The 18,774-nt window shown below is 32.1% G+C and overlaps 1 long non-coding RNA gene across 2 annotated transcripts; it reads right to left on the minus strand.

Moving 5' to 3' along the window:
- Positions 1 to 5,526: 5,526 nt before the first annotated feature.
- Positions 5,527 to 17,989, minus strand: LOC144998112 (uncharacterized). 2 transcript variants are annotated; one of them, XR_013660128.1, is made up of 5 exons: positions 17,808 to 17,989; positions 17,519 to 17,598; positions 7,251 to 7,331; positions 6,301 to 6,363; positions 5,527 to 5,758 (listed from the first exon to the last, which is right to left on the minus strand). It is a non-coding gene; the product is annotated as an uncharacterized LOC144998112 (long non-coding RNA). The 2 variants fall into 2 exon arrangements; XR_013660129.1 differs by lacking the exons at positions 6,301 to 6,363; positions 7,251 to 7,331.
- Positions 17,990 to 18,774: the final 785 nt, after the last annotated feature.

An 18,774-nucleotide genomic window follows, 5' to 3' on the forward strand; every position in this document is an offset into this window, starting at 1 on the left:
AATCCTTTGTCACGTCTTTTAGTGTGATTGGAAGCATTCTCAACATAACTGCATCTTTAGAAACGTTTGGCATATTGAAATAATTTGTTATTTCCAAAACCTCTTTAATGTGCTTGTACGCATCTTCATGATTCTTTCCAAAGAATGATATATCCTTTAGTATGTTGAGGATATATCTCTTAAATTCAAAGTTCACCATGGCTAGAATTCCGGGTGTCACAATGCTTGGACCAACGTCATCCCTTATACTCCTCTTGTACTCCTCCATCGTCATTGTTGTTATGTCTCCCACTGTGTTTCCAAGCTCGCCACTCTTGCTTTTCTTGTCTCCTTCTGAATCACTATTTGTTTCTAGTTCGTATCCTTCTCCCTTCTTGTCTGGAATTTTATTGGAACTTTCTACCTTCTCTAATTGAAATTTGCTACTAGTTTCATTGACCTTTTTGTCCTTTTTCTTGTGAAAAGCATATTCTAGATCATCAAGTTATGGCACACTTGAAAAGGTGGATCCTTGGTCATGTGCTACTAAAACAAAACAAAAAAAACATCTAAATTGAATAAAAACTAAATAAATCGAAAACTGCACTGCTAGTTACCACGTCGTGAAAAGTGAATCTCCACGTTGTGATCACTACCGTCATAGAAAACCAACCTAAAGAGAAAAATTAACTCTATGTATTTGACTCCACAAAAATGATTGATTAACTGATAGCAATTAAAACTCTAGTTAAACAACTACTCTCTTGCAACGACACCAAAAACTTGATTGTGTTTTTTTATATGTATACACTTTTGAAAGCACAAATTAAAGTAAGTACGAGATCGAACATAGGGAACATAGTTAATTTGGAAATTAAAATAGCTAAAATTGAATATAATTATTAAAGTAAAAACTAATGAAAGGATATTCTTATATGATTTTTCAAATTCATAAAAACTTAATTAACTATTAACTACAAAACAACTAAAAATGAATTTTAACTAGAAGAATTAAGACACTTTTGTTTAGCTTCGAATCCCCTTTCTTTCCTATGAGTAATTTCGACTATGAATTACTTCTGTTGGTTACCAATTTGATAATTACTAATTGTCATGGTCAGACTAATTAGCTTACTTCAGTTTATGACACTTAGACACAATGGTTATATAGACTAAGGATACCTAATTGATTTTATTGAATAATTGGACTATAATTGACTAGATATAGGTTTGTCTTCCTATGGTCAATTCGGACAAAGAAGCAATTATTATGGTCAAATAATTCTCTTTAACATAATTAAGCAACTAACTTTATTACCTATACTAGGATATTGTCGATATCTAGCTCTAGTAATTTAATAGTCATAAACAATTAGGAATACAAATTCATGCAATCAATTGCCGTAAACTACACAAAATATGAGGGCAAGGTAATAGAGATAGAAAAATTAACATGTAAGGATTGATCTCGCAAACACAAGTAAAAGAACCAACATTAATAATCCTTAGATCTAATATTAACTCATAGTAAATTAAGTTTCATCTAAACTAAACGAAAGCTAAGGGTATTAGCACAAGATTGCAATAGAAAAACAACTAATGAAATAGTTAATTAAACTAAGTACCATGCAAACCGAATGCTTGAGGAGATTTATTTCTAGTCACCGTTCTTATCTCTTTCCCTTGGTTGGAATCGGGTCTTCCAGGGTTTCTCAAGAAGTATGCTCTCTAAAAAAATTCCTCCTCTTGGCCTTTCAGTTCATCCTTTATATAGAAGAGAAACTTGCCACAAATTATCCACCACGTCATGGCCAAATGCTTGCCACATTGTGGGCATAAATTTCCTAATCATATTCGGCAATGTAATCTTCTTTAATCAAGAATCTTCTAGATGCCACGGTGTGGACAGAGTTTACCACGCCTTGTTCACTGTCTTCAAACACGCTTTTGAGGCTTTTCTAGTCTTATTTGCGAAATTCACTTTCTAACTTTCAGTTTTGTTCATTTTAGTCCATTTTCTTCAAAAATATATATTCCTGCTGAAATATGAAATTTATACAAACAAGTACCAAAAGTATGTGTTTAGACTAAAATATAATGAAATAACTCATATATATATATATATATATATATATATATATATATATATATATATATATATATATATATATCACACTATATATGAGATATTTTCTAGAAAAAAAAAATATATAGGTTTGGATTGGTTATTATATTAATATTATATTCATCCGATCACATACCCGATCTTGATTACCCGGTCCTAATAGTTTATATTTTCAAAATATTTATAATTTTATTATCATAAACATGATTTCAAAATTATATAGGATGGTGGTCGTTGGGAATGGAACCCTCTATATCTTCTTATCGCTAATGACACATAAATATTACATCACTTTCTCTCTCTGATCTTTTATCCCTAATGACACATGAGCGTTGTATCACTTTCTCTCTCTAATCTTATTTTCTACCCTTCCAACCTTAAAGACACTAAAATGAAACTCTCTCAACCCACACAATCTAATATTAATATACAATCACAAGGTACAAACTAGTATGAGAAAAAAAAAAGAGAGAAAAGAGAGAAGGAACATCAGCTCCTTCGAACTACAACATGTCGTAGGTGGAACGATGTTCCTGCCGGTACCGCCAATACGAAAGTAAGTCATTACCATCTTGTCCACTTTAATATAATATATGATATTAGATATACGATTTGTCATGTAATTAAACATGCTAATCTCTTGCAATAAATCTAAATTACCTAATAATTTCAAATATAAAGTAGCATAAGTTGCTATTGTGATCGGGATAAATACTATTAAAATGATATGTTATATCTTTACTATCTTATAAAAGAAATCTCATTATTTCTAAAAATAGATTGAATATAATAATATTATTTTTTTAAAACGTTCAAATCATTAAGCTAATAGTACAAGTAGTCATCAATAAAATAATATTAAATTTTAACCTGTGTTTTGAATCCTTATATTTCTCAACAAATTCTATCTCATTCCCTGAATTTCGGATAATTCAAAATTTGAAATCATCAGAAAATACATGTTGATTCAAATATCCCTCCTGCAGATGACTCTTTCTTAACAGGTTTTTATTCTAATCCTTACTTGTAATTGATTTCATCATTTTTAACTTTTTGTATTTTTATCTTATAAATATATTGGGTGAAGGCTTTATTATATCAGGTTTGTTCCTAAAAAGATTTTTACTATGTTTCTTTAATGTGTTGACTTTGCAGGTTCAAAAAACTCAACCAAGAGGGTCAGTTAGAGCATTGTATTATCATTAGTTTGTATATTTTGGCATCTTAATTTTGCAATAAAGAACAGTTAAACACAAGTTTTGACATGATTAAGGTAGTTTGTATATTTTTCATCTTGTTTAGTCTAAAAATGAAACATTTTTTATCATTGGTCTTTATAATATCAAGTTTCATCACATGGACTTCCTGATTACGGTGATTATTATCCTTATTATAAGGTTCTATATAGATTTTGTTCAATATTTTAAGGTTTCGAGAACCTAAATCAATATGAATCCTTGAATTACATACCATCGTTGATAATGTTTTAATTTGTGACCAAACTTGGTTTAAAATCACAATGAACAAGTTGACACCAGAGTATTTTGGCATTCTCAAAGGCCTATTTATCGACTTTTGAATCACAACACTTGATATTCTAAATGTTTATTTTTCTAAACTATTATTTATATATTTTAGCATTTTACTTAGTAGGATATTAAATTAATAAATGAATTAAGGAAAACGAAAAAAAAGATGACGATAAACAGTACAAGTGGTTTGGGTATGTATAAATGGAAGTAATAACCATTTAGGGGGTGTTTGGTAAAAAAGCTTATTGCTTATTAGTTTATTAGCTTATAAGTTAATAAGTAAGTGTAGGGTAACTTATGAAAAAATAACGTATTAGAGGTTCCCCACCGTAATAAGTTATTTTAATCCAAATATTTTTTAATTTATATTGATGTGGAACCTAATAAGTTGTTTTAAAAAAGCTTAGCAAACACCCCTTAATATGGTATAGTAATGCTCTTGAAAAATAGATGTCATTTAATATTCAGTTCTCGAAGTAAACGCAAAATGGTTTTAACTCTAAAGAGATCAAATTATTTGCCGACCACTGCTTTGCGCGGGTAGATGACTAGTATATATATATATATATATATATATATATATATATATATATATATATATATATATATATATATATATATATATATATATGTTGGATTAGTGTCTAAGTCCATAACTATTTTGGTATGTACTTGACCCGATGGTGCATGGTCCTTTTGGGTTGCCTTCACCAAAGCAACTTGATTGGAGATATAAATAAAGAGAGAGAGGATATTATGATTTATTAATATGTTATAAGAATAATATATTAAAGGAGAAATCATATTTGTTTACTTAATATTGGTCAATAATTAATTAGGAATTAATTTTGTGATCAAGTGTAATTAATTAAACTAGAGGGGCTGATTTGTAATTATGTGATAGTTACAAAATAAGGTAAGGATTATCTTAAATATATGGTTAACGAATTTGAGGTGATAATGCCTTAGAATTCGACTATGATAAGGATTCAAGGATTATCTTATGGGTTGCTTTGTAGATAAGCAACTAGATAAGGATAATGACTGAAACCCTATCTCTACACCTATATAAACACCCCTTGGCTCATTAATTCGTGTATCCCTTCCCAAGAAGTCTTAAGGACGAATTCCAACCTCTCTCCTCTTCATCCTCTTGCTTATGGTGTTTGTGAACCATTAGAGGAGTGACACTTGTGACTCTAAGCCTTCCAAAGTCAATTCAAGGAGGAATTGGGATTGTTATTGCTACATAACAATCAAGGTATGATCTTAAACCTAATTACATATTAATATGATTACTTGTATGCTAGAATTAGGGTTTATAGTATTGGATTCAAAGCATGTACAATAGAGAAACCTAGATCCAAGCATTAGGGTTTGTATGAGCACATACGATGTCTTATGACCAAAACCCATCAGTGGTATCAGAGCCTAGGATGGTTTCAATTGTATTGATGCATTGTATACCTAAGAAATTCGATTTTTGAGGTTTTGGAGGCTGGACTCGCCGAGTCCATAGTTGAACTCGCCGAGTCCAGGGTGACTCGACGAGTCCAGGCTTGACTCGACGAGTCAACTCGTCAGATAATGCTTATCTCGGGATTTCTTGCTGTTTTTGAATATGGATAGTTACCTTATCATGTTAGATCAATATTAATCCGATTATATGATATATTTCACTATATTTTTGATCTAAATGAAGATATGTATCAATTAATAAGATAATTGTTTCCTTATAAGATAATTGATTAATTATTTTGAGTAAATTGATAAATTGTTATGCAAGAAATCATTAAACAAATCAAATATGGATAATTATGTAATTAAATGTTAGTTTAGATTATTTGTTATTTGATCCTTGTTGTTATGAAAAGTTTTGTAACGACCCAATTTTACGTCCGAAAATTTCATTTTAAAATATTACTTTAGAAAGCATTAATAAATAAAAACATTGTTTGATCACACCATAACACATCGCAACCATGTTCAAAAAGGTCAAACCATACATCCCATCAAAACATCAGAGTACAATCCCAGTAAATCTCGTAAATGCGGAAACCGAAGAGTGTGTGTATGACGTGCCGCTACCGCACCGGCTCCTTCCCCTTCGGTGCAGAGGTACCTGAAAACAAAACTGTAAACGTAAGCACAAAGCTTAGTGAGTTCCCCCAACGTACCACATACCATACAAACACATAACATACGCACCGCCAGGCTATTCTGGGGTGCCTGACTACCCGGTACGGCCATTCTGGGGTGCCGACCTACCCATACGGCCATTCTGGGGTGCCGTCTTACCCGTGTCAAGCCATTCTGGGGTGCTGACTACCCATGTCAAGCCATTCTGGGGTGCTGACTACCCATCGGTCCTAACAACCGATCCTCGGGGACTGGTCCCCTCCCGCTACCTCTATCGCATAACATAATAGACCAACATACAAGCATACCATCACATACAGTCAGATAATTCTGGGGTGTCTGACTACCCAGCGGTCCTAACAACCGAACTCTACTACTACTGCATATAACGTATCATGATAGCATATAACATAACAGGTAATAGCAAACCTAGATGATTTCACAAAGACAATCATCTATCATTCGTCTCCTACTGGTGGGCCGGCATTGTGGCCTTAGACCCACCACTACTGGAAGGTAACTCACCTCAAAGTAGCTGCTGAACTGATCGGGAACTAACTGACTGCTGCTGCTCCGGGAGTCCTCCGGCTGCAATTCCCACAACATACTCAATCAAACACTGCTAACTGTCCTTTAGGTAAAATGACCATTTTACCCCCAGTCTAGCTCTAAGCCAAAGCTAGAGTCAACTTTCAGTTGACCCGACTCGCCGAGTGGATCTCCACTCGCCGAGTCCCTAGCAAACTATTGTCCTGGGTCCCTGGTTCTACTCGTCGAGTCGGGCTATGACTCGACGAGTTCACCTTCTAACTGTCATTCAACTCCTTCATCCTACTCGCCGAGTTGTATGAACAACTCGTCGAGTTCATCTTCATCCGAAGAACACTTTATGCTAAGACTCGCCGAGTTGTATGAACAACTCGCCGAGTCTGCTCTTGATCTATGAAGATTGCCTTGGACTCGCCGAGTCAGGGCATTGACTCGCCGAGTCCTAACATGGATGAGTTCAGCTCCCAACTCACCGAGTCACCCCCTGTGACTCACGACTCAGCTCGACACATCATGAAGGGACCAAATCGGTGACTCGCGACCAGACTCGCCGAGTCACCTATACGACTCGCCGAGTCGTCTCCATGCACCTACCAAATACACAGATTTACTCGATTTCAGTCCATGCCATTCATAGATCTGGACTTCTAGGACACAAATCACACGTAAAGTTTCCAACTTTACGTGTGGATATTCACCAATGTGGATTTTAGGGTGCAAAATGCCTCAAAAGGGTAGATCTAGGATGAACAAGCCACATGGGGCCATAAAGCTCACAGATCTGAGCTCCTGGAGCTCAATCTTGCTTAGATCTAAAGGTTAATCCACTTATTACGAATCATTAAGCACAAACAAGCTTGAAGAATTGCTCAAGAGTGTCCCAAATGAAATCCTAAGCATAGAAACAAGGGGAAAACGAGATATACCTCAAGGAAAATGTTGAAATGACACAAAGATGGCTGATCTCCTTCTCCTCTTCTTGATCTACTCCTCTTTCTCCTCCAAACCTTCAAGAACACACCAAGAACACTTCAATCTCTTAAGGAAATAAGGGAAAACGATGTTGGGGGAGTTCTGGGGGTGAATGGGGACGAGTTGGGGCGGAATGAAGGTTTAAATAGGGTGCAAACCCTTGAAACTTAGGGTTTCATCCAGCAGCGGTGACTCGCCGAGTCGCCCACTTAAAACGTGTCCTGAGTCTCGTCCCTACTCGGCGAGTCGGACCTTATGACTCGCCGAGTCCAAGGCTAAAATAGGGCAATGCTCAAATAAAATTCACATACCGGAAACCAGGTGCTACAAGTTTCATATTTTACCCTTTAGGTTTTATAGTTTAAATTTGAACCCAAAGGTTTTGTTGTTTTGAAATTTAAATAATTGAAACCCTAATGTTTTTGAAATGTTTCAAAACTTTCCCTCAAGTTTTGGAATTTAAAAGTTGATTAAGAGTTAATTAGGAATGTTAAATTCTAAAACCCTAGTAATGTTTTGAAAAGTTCAAATACACCCTTATGGTTTTATTAATTAATTAATTAAGGAGTATAATTAAAAGAGATTTAATAAATCCATAAAATTTTAGGTTAACCATTTAATTGAATTAAAAGTGTAATTGTTAAAGTTAACCACATAGTATTTTAAAAGTGTAAAATGCACCCTATACTATATATAACATTAAAAGTCTAACATTATATATATGTATGAGTAAAAGTCAGTCTTACCGTTAGTAGGCCTCATTCACGAAGCTGGTCTATAAGGGGTGTTTAAGGAAATTGCCTATAAAATGGCGATTGAATGGGCATCCACTCTTACCCACCGCACTCTTGACTAGTGGAGGGTCGTTAGCCGAACGGGTAGGATAGGACGAAACCTTCCATTATAAGTATAATGAATTACTAAAGTAACTAAATGTTTTTCAAAATTCCCAATCTTAGTTACTTAGGAAAAGTGAATTGATGCAATTCCATGAAATTACACTTTGTGCCCTTGCGAAGACGTTAGTGGAGCGTGTGTGGTTAACCGGCACACTAAATGGTTCTAAGCAAAGGTAGCAAAGGGTGACTCAATGTTTGTCATAGTTCGGTGGAGCGTGTGTGGTTTACCAGCACATCGAATAGGTGATTGTAACATGTGAGGGCACCATGTAAGTTTGCATGGTTATTCACACCCGCTTTGTGATCCTCGGCATCCCAGTCACAAACAAGAGGGGCATATCGAGATTTAAACATGCCATTGAAAGTTCAATGAATCTCAAAGGATCTAGGAGTTTTCATAGATTTAAAACTTAAATTTCTTTTTCGTTTTTCGTGGTGGAAATTAGTGAATCGTCATTCACTTACCTTCAAATATTCTGCAATTAGGGTTACGGCATCCCTCTTCCGAGTTGTAGAATATTGTGTTGGGTCCTAGCCTTAGTATTTCATTTAAGTGATTTACTAAGGACTCAATCTATCAACTAACTTGAATTCATTTTTCTCCCATTTTGTAGATGTCAAAGTTCGACAACTATGGTCTTCCCAAATCCCGTGGAACAAGCATTCCACATGAAGATGATATTCCACGATTCGATCGAGGAACAAGAGATCATGCTTCACTTCCTCCTCCTCCTCCAATTATTCTCCCTAACCCACAAGTTCAAAGGCTTGAAAAGTTCAAGATCACTCAAGCCCTTTTGGCAAGTAAACATAAAGAAGGAAAGTCGGTGTGTGCACACATCTTAGGGATGAAGTCACACATTGATAGGTTAAGAATGATGGGATCCGTTGTTGATGAAGAGATGGCTGTTGATTGAATTCTTCGGTCACTTCCTAACTCGTATAGTGAGTTCGTAAGAGAGTACTATATGATGAACCACGACGTGACCCTTATTGATCTCACCTATATGCTTATTGCTGCTGAATCAGCAATGGTTTGGCGCAATAGAAAAGCAAAGTTGATTGGCGAATCTGCCTTCAAGACCTCTATGGATATAGATAATGGCAATGAAAGACATGCAATGATCGAAAAGTTTGATCATAAGAGAAAGGCGATGTCTGAAGTAGTTCCATGTGTTTTTCCAAAAGAGTCAATTTGCTTTTATTGCCAAGAGAAGGGGCATTGGAGACGAAGTTACCCTATTTACCTAAGAGATCTAAGATATGGGAGAGGCAAAAGTATGACTACGCTTCAGGTAAAATCAACTATCTAACTCCGTTAAGTTCCTATTCATTGATTCTTAATACATGATGTGATAAGATTGCATTTGAATGTTTTGAAGGATCGGTGAAAAGAAAGGAAGCTTGATAAGAGAGCAAGATGAATCTAATCACAAGAGATGGATCTTGATCGCATGGACTTGAAGATCGGATTTTAAGCTTAGATAGTTATGATAGAGTTGTTAGAAATTTTCCTTTTACATAGTTTTTAATAGATTTTGCATTGTGAGGACAAATGTTTTTCCGCTGCTTTATAAATAAAAAGAAATTTTGTTTGACTTATTTATTTGTTTACTTCCTTGCAATGAAATCATTTTGAAAATTGATGTTTGCATATTTCTACAACGAATGGATATGATTCTTAGTTATGTTATTTATGGAAATGTCGAGAATTTACCAAATAGGGAGAGTTTCTCATCGCCCAAATTTCAATTGGACTGAAATTTGGAATCACACAACTTGGTTGCATGATGAATGAGAAATTTCATATTTGGAAATTAGACAAATTCGTTGACAAAGTGTCAAGTGAAGGACTAGGAGATCGAGTACACAAAGTTGTGTGTTAATCAAGTTCACCATAAGAGTAACATAGATATTCGTCATGATTTACTAAAGGTTTGGTAAATATGAATATACTTACAAGATTAAGTGTAATTCTGAATTGATTAAAGGGTTTAGATCAATAGTAGAACGAATAAGAAGAATCAAGTAGATAGAAAGATAAGAGTTTCTCCATTCTAAGAAGAAGGGAGAGTAACTTTTATGCTTTATGATAGGTCTTAATGATTAAGAACCATATCTCAATTGATCCTCTAAGTGAGTCTTAGTACAATTGTATGTTTAAGAAGAGGAATCAAGGATTGAAGAAATGGTTAAATCAAGAAGTCTATCATACTTCGTTCCAATAACAAGTCTTAAAGTTAAGATTGTGACAATGAGTGAAAAGTATTAAAGGTTTATAACATTCATCAAATGTGGAAAGTTGTGATGTCTTGAATAAGACAAAGACCGACTAGGACCGATTTATGATGTGTTTTGATAAAAACTACACTAACTCTTGAATATTTGTTTGTCAAGAAATGTTTATTGACAAAAGAATCTTATATGTCAAGAAGTGAGTGGGAGTCTTAATGGTCTGGAAAGGTTTCAAGAACAAATCAAATAAACCTTATCGATCATCACTAGCACACGAGTTAAGGTTTACAACGTATCGTGTTGACATAATTTTGTTTATGTGCTGCTCCAATTAAGTTAATTATGCATGTGAGTCCTATGAATTCTCATTTTGAATGCATAAAAGGCAAGGCACCTTAATCAATGAAAGGTACATTGATAGGAAAAGGTGAGCTGCTTAACTACTTGGAAGACGTGGTGGGCAGTTGTGCTACCATAAGGCAAGAAATCAAGATTAAGAAAGTTTGGTCCATATGAGTTTGAATTTTTCATAAACTTTGTTTTTAACAAATTCACATGGATAGGAACATATACACCATTTAAATCTAAGTGTCATAAGATTTCCTCCTTGATGAAAATGATTATGAGGAAATGCTTTCACTAAGAAATATTTTAAGAACATAGTGATTGTAAAATTGCATTCTCGAATTCGATCATGGTTACGGTATCCCTTTCCATAATTTGAATTGTGAGTTTTGGCAATTAGTCTTAATTGTTAAGACACACATATGAAGTATCCAAGGCAAAGGTGTATAAGTTCAAGAAGCCTTGATAAAAGATTATCAAAGCACTAAGTATTAGAAACATGAACTTAAGAAATTCAATAGGTATTGTCTTTCTGAAAGTTAAGATGTTTATGAATACATGTCGAAGCTAGTGGGAGCATAAGTGTTATGTTTTATAGTAATCATCAAGATAGTGGGAGCATAAAAGTTATGATTGTATGATTATTAAGGAAAGTATTGCAAGTTGGCAATATTAATTATAGAAAAACAAGAGTTATACCTTGCAAAGTCGTAAGGGTTGTAAAGTTGTTTTGCTATAATTAAGGAGAGAATATTATGCTTCATTTCAAATCTAAAGGATTAGGTTGTGAAACGTTAATAGATTTAGTCAAAGGTACATAGTGTGTTCTTAAAATTTCGATTATGATTATGGCATTCCTCTTCACAATTCGAATTTTGAGAACATAGCAAATAAAACATTGTGCATCGTGTCCCATACGCTTCGGGTATACGATCGATTGCAAATGCTTTAATGTTTGACCATTCTAAAATTTTCCAAATGTCTAGCACATTTAGAGGGAAAATGTACTAGAATCGGTTTTGACTAAAATAATTAAACAACTATCAAAGAACAATCCAAAGTTCGACGAGGATTGGTTGCTTGTGAGTAGTTGGAAGCATGGTATTAATGGACCATATTGACATTATGATGAACAGAAAAGATTCTATTAAGAAATGAGTTGTCATATGGAAAGTATGGAAATGTATCTATATTGGGAAGTAAATATTGAAAATCTATGACTAGATTAGAAACTTTTATGCAAAAGGATGTTCAAAGGAATGTACTTTGAGTGAGAGACATCATATCTAAGGAATTGTCTTGTAACAATCTCCGATAGAAGATTTTGTAACATCATTAGCAATAGTCTTTGTGACTTTGCTGCAGTGACATTACGAAAGAATCATTGCATAGAATGTTAGAATCTAGCATATTCTATAAGTAGCAAGAATTTTGATATTCTTTCACTTATGAAAAAGGATTTGGAGTTGTGAAATGAGAATGATTGGAAATGTGTCTAATGTGATCTATTTCACAAAGTAAGAACCATAGGTAAACATTGTGTGCATGCTAGGAGCATGGGACAAGTGTAATAATTCAAGTAAGAAGTTGATTACCCGAAATGACAAATAATGAGTAATCGGTATGGTGATAAATAAAAGGAGTTTCATTTATACTCAAAGGTTTGAGGCCATATGGGATTAGTATTATTCTTGTGTTTCACCTTGCATGTTTTGACTTCCAGAATAATTGAGTTTATTAAGAATAATCGAATTATTCAAACGGGCCACAGTCGCTCATATGTTGGAAGTAGATATGAATGAAGACTGTCATGAATTGGTGTGTGGATTGTCTAGAAAAGTATTAGACATAAGCAAATGTTTGCTGCAACGTTCATGAGTGCTTACGAATATGATTTGAGCATTGGATTAAACCCACGCTCACTTGGATCACTCCATGAATTGTATTACGAGTGATTGGTGAGACGATAACATCTTATATTCTTGAAACTGAGATGTGTGAGTTGTATCTTGCTAATCGGTTGCACATTGATAATATGTAAACGCACTAGTAACTTGGTGTTATAAAACATATTGTTTTGTGTGGTTTGGTTAGTGAGTGCAAGCAAGCATTGTATCAAAGTTTATCCGTTCCTTTTATTCAAAGAATAAAAGCGATATCTTTAGGGGCCCCTCGATGGTTTAGTGATGACAAACGTATATGCTCGGCCGGGCTAGGGCTAATTTGATTTGTTCAATTAATCTGTCGTCATAAATCGTAAATCGAGATATAGTACAAAGAGAATGGTTTGAAATCATATCTCATATGATATCTAGAATGGAGGAATATATGATCCCTTATCTAAGGACGCGCGTATATGATATGATCAGAGTTAACAGCGGCTTTGGAAAGCTACGATTGCAGATCGGGATCCGAAGTCGTACGCAGAATAGTTGTTAGACTTATCCAAGTGGGAGACTGTTGGATTAGTGTCTAAGTCCATAACTATTTTGGTATGTACTTGACCCGATGGTGCATGGTCCTTTTGGGTTGCCTTCACCAAAGCAACTTGATTGGAGATATAAATAAAGAGAGAGAGAGGATATTATGATTTATTAATATGTTATAAGAATAATATATTAAAGGAGAAATCATATTTGTTTAATTAATATTGGTCAATAATTAATTAGGAATTAATTTTGTGATCAAGTGTAATTAATTAAACTAGAGGGGCTGATTTGTAATTATGTGATAGTTACAAAATAAGGTAAGGATTATCTTAAATATATGGTGAACGAATTTGATGTGATAAGGCCTTAGAATTCGACTATGATAAGGATTCAAGGATTATCTTATGGGTTGCTTTGTGGATAAGCAACTAGATAAGGATAATGACTGAAACCCTATCTCTACACCTATATAAACACCCCTTGGCTCATTAATTCGTGTATCCCTTCCCAAGAAGTCTTAAGGATGAATTCCAACCTCTCTCCTCTTCATCCTCTTGCTTATGGTGTTTGTGAACCATTAGAGGAGTGACACTTGTGACTCTAAGCCTTCCAAAGTCAATTCAAGGAGGAATTGGGATTGTTATTGCTAAATAACAATCAAGGTATGATCTTAAACCTAATTACATATTAATATGATTACTTGTATGCTAGAATTAGGGTTTATAGTCTTGGATTCAAAGCATGTACAATAGAGAAACCTAGATCCAAACATTAGGGTTTGTATGAGCACATAGGATGTCTTATGACCAAAACCCATCAATATATATATATATATATATATATATATATATATATATATATATATATATATATATATATACACACATATATGGGTAAAGTGAATATACCTAACAACCTTATATAAGCTTATGTACCTAACCACATCATACTACGTAATTTTGTATCATATTTGCATTGTAATCACCCAAAGTTCTTAAAACTCAACCCCATAACTTGACTGCTTCCAAAATCTTTGGACTTTCACCATTATCTTCCTTCAAATGACGTCTTTCTATCGGAGACCCCCTAGTGGGCTTTATATACTACCGTTACAAATCAAATGGTGTAAGAGGAATACAATGGTGAATGTCTGAAAATCTTGGAAGTAAATCAAGTTAAAGGTTGAAGTTTAAGAACCTTAGACGATTGCAATGGAAATATAATGCAAAACAATGTAGTATAATGTGGTTAGGTACCTAAGCTTATATAAGGTTGTTAGGTATATTCACTTTACCCTATATATATATATATATATATATATATATATATATATATATATATATATATATATATATACATGTTCTATCTTATACTTAATATACTTACAAATTTACAATGCTTTATAAAAAAAAATAACATAAAAATTATTTTAAAATAATAAAAATGATATAATTCTTTTTAATAACATATATTTATCAATATTTTAACTACTTATTGTATTTTGTATAATGTTAGACATATATCAAGTATTTTACAAAAGAAATTAATATTCTCATTTGTTCAAGATAACTACTTATGTTCAACCATAATAATTTGATTTTCTTAATGCATCAAATTTTTTTATTAATTTAATTTTAATGTTAAATCTTTAATTTCCAATCGTAATATATCTAAGTTTTAATTTATATATGATATTAAACTAAAAAAATTAAATAATTAAAAAATGATTTAAAGAAATAGTTTTAAATTGATTGGATAATTAAAAGTTATATTTAACTAAAGTTTGTATAAATTTAAAAAGGTATATTACCTTTAAAACCATTGTTTGGGCTTTTAAAAAGAAATAATTATGACCAAAATTAAGAAATGACAAATAATTCTTTTAATTAATTAAGTGTAACAATAATTAAAACTAAATTTAAATCGAAAATTATACTCGCAAATTACAAGTATATTTTATTGAAATCATTAGGTACGAAACTCATGTATTACACGAGTTTATTAAAAATAATATTTAATATATCAATTGGATGTATATACGCGATATTATTTGGATGCATATGCATGATATCAGTTATTTAAGCTTTAATTTTAAGTGACTAGGTTATAACCCGTGGACACCACGGATATGAAAGGGAAAAAAAATTATAAATAAATCATAAGCTAATTATTAATCAATGATAATAAAATATTTATTAATTATAAAGATATGTATTCTGAATATCCAATTGATGTTTTGTATTTGTAGATATTTTATAAAATTTGACTTTGTATAACACAATATAAATCTGAATAGAGTAAAAAAAAAACATAATAAATATAAAAAATCAATTCAATGAAAAAACATTCAGTCTTTGTCTTTGTTATAGAACGAAGGGTCCATAAGTTGATGGCACACATTTTCAAAATGAAATCATCCTATAATAAATCTTGTTCTCTTATTAGAGTCACTTTTAGTGCAACCTTTACTCTTAATAAATATAAAAAAAAGTTTAGTTGAATTTTAATAAATTAAATAGATAAGAAGAATAATAATGAAAAATAAAAAGTATATTAATAAGATCTATCCAAAAAAAGAAAAAATATCATTAAATGAAAAACAAAGTTAGTATATTACACAAATAGTTCATGTCAAAAATACACGAATGATCAATTTATCAATTATATCCTTCATCAATTCAAAAAGAAAGAAAGAAAGTTGCTATTAACCTCCATGTTAATCAATAGTAGCAAATAAGCAATAAGATTACACCATCCCCTTATATTTATAACTTGCATTTTAATCAAAAGTAAAAATAAGTTATAATATCATACCCCCTGCCCGACAGCCACAATAACATACAAACACACACATGAACAGAAACACACATCCACATACATACATTGACATGCACATCTTAAAACAAATGGCAAAAATGACATTATTTAAAAGATTCTTTTTATTACTCGTAATGGTTCAATTCTTTTTCGATTTTGGTGTACATATAAAATGGTCATTTTGAGCATTTTTAACGTCTTGGAGTTATTTTACTAAACATATTCCATTTTCCTTCTAATAGCATCATATATTTAAAGTAGATTGTTATTTATTGCATTTAAGTTTATCATTCACGAGTAATGGTCCCTGCTATATAACAGTTACAAAAATGGTCCCTATTTAGCGGAGCTTATGAATATGGTCTTTTTTTTTATAATGAATAGTCTTTATTCAATGAATTATGTAAATGGTCATTATTTTATAAAATATATGAAATGGCAGTACGTTGCTTTTTACTGATATAGCAATGGTGAAAAAAGAGTATTAAAAAGATCATCAATGTAAAAAAAATTACACGAATGGTCCCTAGATCTAAAACAACTAAAAACTAAAATATGTGGTATGTTGCTATATAAGGAAGCTGAAAATAGCAAATAAATAAATAAATAAATAAATAAGCTGGTTTTATTGAAATTTTAGGAAGCATAGTTAATGTTTACTCATAATAACATGATACTTTGAAAGTAGGTTGCTAATACGTGTAATCAATAAATATGATTTGCTTATGTTCCCTTTAGTTTATTACACAAACGGTCAAAAAAATCACATCAATGGTTAATTCACAGATTATACCATTCCTAAATTAAAAAAGACAGAAATAAGTAAGTTGATATTAACATGTGTAGTAATCAAAAGTTGGTTGCTATTACTTGTAATTTTCTTCTTGGTCGTACAACTTGAGTATTGTTGTTTGGAACATATTCACATAACTTTTTAATATTGTAAATTATTAAAATATATTTATTATTTTATTTTTATATATTGTATATTTTGGAAATATGTGTGATTGTTTTTACAGCTACATAAAATAAAGTTCAACAAAAAAAATTACTATTATATGATAATAGTTAATTTGCATATTTTGTTATGTTATTTCTCTTTATCCGCGTTATAATAAAAAAAACCTGTATGTACATTTATACTAAAATAATATTGGATTTAAAAATTTCGTTGTATTGAAGAAAAATGGATGCTTAAATGGTAAATAACATTATAATCCTTACATCATTATGTTTTTATCTATTAAAGTTACAAATTGAAACATACCAGCACATTTGAACAGATTGCTGCTACCATTTGAGCACATTTCCAACAAATATCTTTAATATAAAAGCATATACAACAACCAACGAACTATTAGATTTCTAAAACTTCATTTGAAATGAAGAAATAAATATGTATATAATTATGATTTTCATAATTTAAGTATGTGACTAACACACGCAGCAGTACCCACACATCAATTATTAAGTAAAAAAAAAGGAACAATCGCTTACTTCAATCTCAACACATGGAGTAACAGTCAACATATAGTCGAAGCAAATGAGATCAATCGCCCCAGATCTACATACACGGTCTACAATCGGAGGAAAAAATATTTTTTATTAATAAAAAAAGTTCTTTATTAGTAGCATCTAGGTTTTACACATGAAATCCACATAAAATTAAAAGAAAATAATGACGCATAGACAAACATACATTCAAATAAGCAATTTCATATACCAACCTCAAGCTAGAAAACACAAAATTGAAACTTAAAATCAAAATACAGTATGGATGACTTACCTCACAATAATCAACGTCATAACTAAAACCTAATCGGATCATAAGGAGCAGCACACGAATCACAAATCACAAAGTAAACTAATAAAACCCAACGATTGAAGTTGATTTGGGAAATCGGTAAAAGATGCAATCGGTAGAAGGTGTAATTGCGATCTCATAAAAACTGCAATATAGAGGTTTAAATTTGGGTAATATTACGATTGCTTAAATTTTGCGACAATCAATATCAAAATTATGGTAGTTGATATATCGTAATCAAGGGATATTCCTAATTTTATGGGATAGTTATTTGATTTGAACGAAATTTAAAATTGAGTTTGATTGTATTTGAATGTATTGACTTTTGACTTAAACTCCTTAGACTTCCGTTAATAATGTTTTAGGCAGGAATTAGTTTCTGAGAAAAGATGAGGAAATGACACGTGGATTGTTATGAGTTATTAGAGGGACATGTGGCACCTTAAGGAGGTTTTTATTAGGTAGAGAGATTTGAAACAGAAACGAAAGAAACGATTATAAAACATTTATTTTGCTAGATTACGTGAAGAAAACAGTTCATGTGAAACTAGAGCAACATTTGTATGTTAAATCATTCAATCATATATTTCAATAACTTTATTCTAGTATTGTTGAACATAACATATTCTTATCGGATCATTTGGCCCCTAAATTAGTAAATTTCATAATTTAACACAATTACATGAACCACCACATGCAATAAATCAATATATCATTCATCTTTAACAAATATGGGTCTGATACCAATTCTAACAAAATACAAGATCTACAAGAGTTATAATCTTGTTGAGGCTTCTGTTCAGATTGATGAATTTGTAAAAATTCAAGAAACTCAACATAACGTATTTGCAAAAGGGGGATAGAATTCGTCGTCATCCCCATGTTCCTCTTCTTACTTTTCTGTCACAATTTCTAAGCCGTTTTGCAAAATCAAGTTCTTAGATTGATG

This window comes from Lactuca saligna, chromosome 5, assembly GCF_052625555.1.
Source record: "Lactuca saligna cultivar CGN05327 chromosome 5, ASM5262555v1, whole genome shotgun sequence".
Classification (NCBI taxonomy): Eukaryota; Viridiplantae; Streptophyta; class Magnoliopsida; order Asterales; family Asteraceae; genus Lactuca; species Lactuca saligna.